This window comes from Prunus mume, linkage group LG1 (assembly GCF_029339155.1).
Source record: "Prunus mume cultivar Tortuosa linkage group LG1, ASM2933915v1, whole genome shotgun sequence".
NCBI lineage: Eukaryota > Viridiplantae > Streptophyta > Magnoliopsida > Rosales > Rosaceae > Prunus > Prunus mume.
The window spans coordinates 8,949,107-8,954,908 of record NC_142698.1 but is presented as its reverse complement, the minus strand read 5'-3'; the positions used below and the strand labels follow the sequence as shown (position 1 = coordinate 8,954,908).

The 5,802-nt window shown below is 34.5% G+C and overlaps 1 pseudogene; it reads right to left on the bottom strand.

Annotated features, from left to right (window-relative positions):
- Positions 1-2,782: 2,782 nt before the first annotated feature.
- LOC103334441 (uncharacterized) lies at positions 2,783-5,135 on the bottom strand (annotated as a pseudogene).
- Positions 5,136-5,802: the final 667 nt, after the last annotated feature.

Here is a 5,802-nt window from a genome sequence, read left to right as displayed (position 1 = left end):
TATTTCAGACTATCACTTATACTAAAATATATATATATATATATATATATATATTAGATGTGTTTCTTAAATCTACTGTTTTATCCTTTTGGCATTGCCAAAGATATTGCATAATTTATCAACCCCTATGTTAGTGTGGTGTGGTTGAGTTTACTTACAAAATTTAATAGTTAGCTCAATTTGAGTTTTAAAAACAATAATTTTGGAATGTAGTTGGATGTACTTACAAATAAAAAAACAGTTATCGATTAGAGTTTTAAAGGGTTGATTTTTTTAATATAAAAAAAATTCGTATGCAATAACAAGGGACTTGTAGTTCAAGTTGTTAATAATATTTACTTGAGTATCCGATAATTTTTTGTTCCATTTTTCCTCTCTTCAATATCACTTGTATATTTTTAAAAAAATTCATATGCAATAAAGTGATCTCGGAGTAGTTTCCTCTTGGCCAAGCAAACCATTATAAGTGACGTTGTTTTACCCAACATAATTGGTACACCCAGCCCCAAGGTCTCCTCACATGGCTTGCTCTAGGCCTTAAACTACCACCCTCTCTCTTCATGACACTTGTCCTTGTACCAAAACTTCGTCAATTTTCACCATTCATATTAGGTCAAATTGGACAAATGGTCTCTCTACTTTTAGAATTGTTTGTCCTTGTAATTTTGTTCCGTTTTCACTTAGTCCAATCCGTCAACTAAGGTAATTTTTTTCCATATAGTTTTAGGCAAAAAGTCAGTTTTGTTCTCTGTAATTTGTCAATTTTTCCACCTTGGTCTGTGTCGTTTTAATTATGGCAATTTGACCTTTATAATTTGATATCTTTGCAATTCAAGGACACATCCCAAATTATATCAAATTTCTTCAAATTTGTCCAAAATGCCCCAACACATTGACACTTACTTATTCTGTCACAAAATTGGACAGAAATTTGGTAGTGTCCTTGAATTACAGGGATATCAAACTACAAGGGTGAAATTGCTAGAATTGAAACTATATGGACTGAAGTGGAAAATCAGGCAAACTACAAGAAAAAAAAATCCTTTCCAAGGACCAAAATTGATGTTTCCCCCTAGTTTTATGCACATCTTCTCATTTGAAAACCTTAAGTTTGATTTGTTTGTTTTTGCTTAACATTAGCTTTGGCGTTTTTGAAAAATATTATTTTGGAATTCTAAATCGATTTATAATTTTGATTTTCATGCTCATATGATGTAGTGTTGACCTTCTAGAATTTCTTAGGGTTTGATATTAAAAATTTGAGAATTGTTTGATTCAAGGTTTTAAAATTAAATTTAAAGTTATCATGAATGTTGCTTTCGCCATTTGTAAGTAAAACCCATGAATATAAACAAGTTATTTAGAAAGATTTGAAGAGTTCTAGAGAAAGGGAAAGAAAAAAAACCATTCTTGACTGCTTCCTATGTTGAAATAGAAACTTTTGAAATTTGATTTCTCTGACTATATTTATCCATCCTTAAAAATATTTTATTATTTGAAAGTTATTGTTACAAGTTGTGAGTATCCTCCAGATATGGGCATAGCCAAGTTGGTTAGAGGGAATGTACTTCTCAGTTTGCATCCAAGTTCAAATCTCTCTCTCCGTAGTTTAGATTAGATTCAAGTAGAATATCACTTCTATAAAAAGTAAAATAAAATTGTGAAGTACCCCCACTAGGGCAATTAAACAAAAGTCTTTCAACAAAAGTCAAACTAAAACCAAGAAGCCTGGTTTAGTTTCTTCACTGTGCACGTTTCCTTTTTCTTTCTTTTTTTGCCTAGTCCAAAACGCTCGTTTTGGCCAGGAAATTTTAAAAACGAATAGGCACAACTTGCTGCACAGTGTTGCACAACAAACATAAAGCCTCTTTGAGGCAATACATCAAGCACATGGTGGGCACACTAGCGGAGCTGCGGAGGGCATATTTCTTCATCTATAATGAATTTTCTGACAATGAAAGGTGTAGCTGTACCTCCTTGCACCTCTGTAGATCCGCTAGTGAGTACTCCTATAATTTTGTATGCTGAAATATAGTTTTTCGGACTCAAAGGTAAACTTGGCCATCATGTGTTTAACATGGAAAGTCTAAATTATGTTCAACTTGAAAGCCATCGCCTCATTTGTAAGATTGGACTAGTTAGTGGTAACAAAATGAAACTATAATGATGAAAATGCAAAAAATAAAACTACATGGATGAAAGTGAAAATTTGAAACTATAAGGCCAATTACTGCAATTTGGCCTTCATATCGTGCTTATGCCATGTTACCAAGTGTCTACACTTTTGTGTTGCAGTACTCATATCTTCCTTATAGACACAATGGTATATACACCTGGATGTAGGTAAGATGTACTTTCATTAAAAGATTTTTGGCTAACACTACACCACTATACCTTTCTTTCACATAATCCTTCTTTTGTATAGAATTTTTTGACATAAAAGTCATGTTTGGTCACTTCAAAGTAAAGAGAAACTTATATTAATACTATAGTTTAAAGTATAAACTCATTGTCCATTTATATTATAACTCTGTTTAAATTTAGTTTTTTTGTACATGGGCCTAAAAGAACGGGCGCCATTCAAAGATGGCGGCAATTGAAGAAAGGAGCAATTTGAGCCTGAAAAATACTTCCAGGATCACACTCAGGGACGGACCCAGGAATATGAACTTGTAGGGTCATAGTGTAAAAATTCAATTTTTTTTTTTAAAGATTAAAATAACATTGAAAATGAAACAATAGTACATGCATTCATAATTCATGTTAAAAACAACATTACAAATTACAATTGGCCACGACGAGGTTTCATATTTTGAAAACGTAGCATTATAGCTTCATTTTCAATACAATAAAAAACATCATTCTCAATGTAAACAAGTAAGCTATCACTCAACCATTGATTTCCCATTTTGTTCTGAAGTGGACCTTTGATAATATTCATGAAGGAAAATGCCATCTCGACTGAAGCAGTAGCAACCGGTAAAACTAGAACCAATGTAATAAGCAACTACACATAATTGAATGCCCGATGCATCCTTGTCTCCACCATTTTTTTTGCAAGATCACAAATCCCTTGCAAGTTAGAGAAATCACTACTCGAACACACATAATGAATATAAAGCTCAAGTTGATCTTCAAGTGCCAAAAGATCCCTATCCGAAAAGTCTTGAGGATAAAATTGAGCAAGACGAAGTAGCTTTTGTTTATCAAAAGCTACAAATGAATCATTCGAACTCGAACATGCCAAACAAATAAGCAACTCAGTGTTTACCTCATTAATTCATCATCTAACTCCATAAGTTGCTCATCAATGACATATATAAAGAGTCCACACGATAATGATGACGATTTGTCTTTATTGGAGCATTATGCATTGACCTCCCTGAAATTACGAATGCCTCATCCATGTTAGGAACATCAATATGATGTTTGTCACAAAATGAAGACACCTCTTCAACTAATGCATCAAACCCATTATTCCTCATCCAATGTAGTTTTTCCTTGCATGATTTCACCAAAGCTATTGCATTCATAATTTCTTGATCTTTCTTTTGCAATGCTTGTGACACATCATTTGTGAGTCCCAATATAGCTTTCATTAAGAATAAGTGAAACACAAACTGAAAAGTAAGCATTTCCCTTTGAATCTTATTTGCTTCACCGGCACTATTATTGGGATTATCATCAATAATTATTTGAAACACATGAATCACAGATGAAAACATAGAAATGATGCTAATAATGGTACCGTAATGTGAGCTCCATCGTGTGTCATCAGCACGTTTGAGACTTGTTTCTTGATGCAAACCTTGCCCCGTTATAAGACAATCATTTTCAAAAGCTATCACAAGTTCTTCTTGGAGTTGTGCTCTAAGTGCATCACGCCGCTTACAAGATGCTTCAACATGGTTAACCACATTATTAGTGGTTGTGAAGAAAGAGGCAATATTAATATTCTTCTTTGCTACGGCAACAAGTGCTAATTGAAGTTGATGAGCAAAGCAATGAACATAGTATGTACAAGGTTGTTCTCTCAAAATCTTTGTTTTAAGGTCATTCAACTCACCTCTCATATTGCTAGCTCCGTCATAACATTGTCCTCGTAACTTGGAAAAACTCAAACCATTGGAAGAAAAGAATATGTCAATGGCATCCTTCAGTGAAGTTGAAGCGATGTCGGTAACATGTTGAACCCCCACAAACCTTTCAATTACATGCCCTTTGTCGTCCACATAACGCAACACCATAGCCATTTGCTCTTTCACAGAAATATCACGTGCTTTATCCACCAATATAGAAAAGAATCTATCTTTTAAACCACTCATGATAACATCAAGTGTTTCCCCCGCACATGCATTGACAATATCTTTTTGAATCTTTGGAGCTACTAACTTGAGATTCCCCAGAGCATTTTCCAACACAACTTCTTTAACTTTCTCATCATTGTCTGCAAGGAATTGCAATAGCTCCAAGTAATTTCTCCTATTGCTTGAAGTGACACTTTCATCATTTCCACGAAAAGAAAGACCTTGTCTCAATTGAAAATTAGTGCACTTGATTGATGCAATTAAGCATCTTCGATATGTCACACGAGCTTGTTCGGAGTGTTTGCTCACAACCATTTCAATATGTGTATTTTGATTCATCAAATTTGTAGCAGTTTCTCTAGCTTTATTATGAACACTACCAACCGGTCCAACATGCACCTTCATTCTTTCTCTCCCTTTCTTCCAATTCTTAAACCCTGCTCCAGTGAAGGCTTCACTATCCACTTGTTCAAAATTGGATTTAAAGAGATAGCAATAAAGACAAAATGCAGCATCTTTAGATACACTATACTCCAACCAATCAAATTCATCAAACTATTGGGGAATGAAGCGTCGTTTAATTCCTGAGATATTACTTTGTGGGAAAGAATGACCTCTAGGTTGACAAGGTCCTTTTTGTAGATATGCTCTTCGAACCTCATCTTTAATATTAGTATCATACTCAATCATACGAATTCTTAGTCCCGGGTCTGCTTGAAGATTAGCCAAAACCTCATCTAACTCACTTTGTCTTGAACTTGAAGTTCTTGAACTACCCACACTATCCGAACTACCCAATGATGACTTTCTCTTAAAAAATATTTCCATAATTCTACATAAGTTAATCAAAATAATAACTAAAATCAATTAAAGAGAACACCAAATTTATACCAATTAACCATAACAAATTCATAAATGAAACATCCAATAAATCAAAACAATATAATACGATCATAAATTCAATTTCAATTCAAGTAATTTAGGTTTAGAGTTAGAATTTACCTTGAATTGTGAGGTGGTGAAAGCGGAGGCAAGCTTTTGGAAGCGGCAGTGCTACTGGCAGTGGCGGCAATAGAGGAGTTAGGACTTAAAGCTTGGTGGGAAGAGGTTTAAAGGTTCGTGGGTGGGTGGAGATTGGGGATTTAGGTTTAGGAAATTGGGGTTTTGGAATTTTGAGAAGGGTCTGTTTTGTTTGGTCGAAGAGAAGGGTCTGTTTCAACAACAATCTGTTATTATTATTTTTTTTTTCAAAGACTGCCAAAATGACGCTGCTTTGGCCAGGTTTTTCTATAAAAATTACTGGGTTCAAAACGACTCCGCTTTGGTGCCAACGCATTTAAAAAAATTTCTTTGGGTTCAAATCGACGCCATTTTGGATCCAGCGCTTTTAAAATTACTGGCTGGTCCAAAACGACGCCGCTTCGCCAGCCTGGTTTTAAAAAATTAGAAGTCGACCCAAAACAACGCCGTTTTGGTCAGTTTCTTCTTCCTAAGA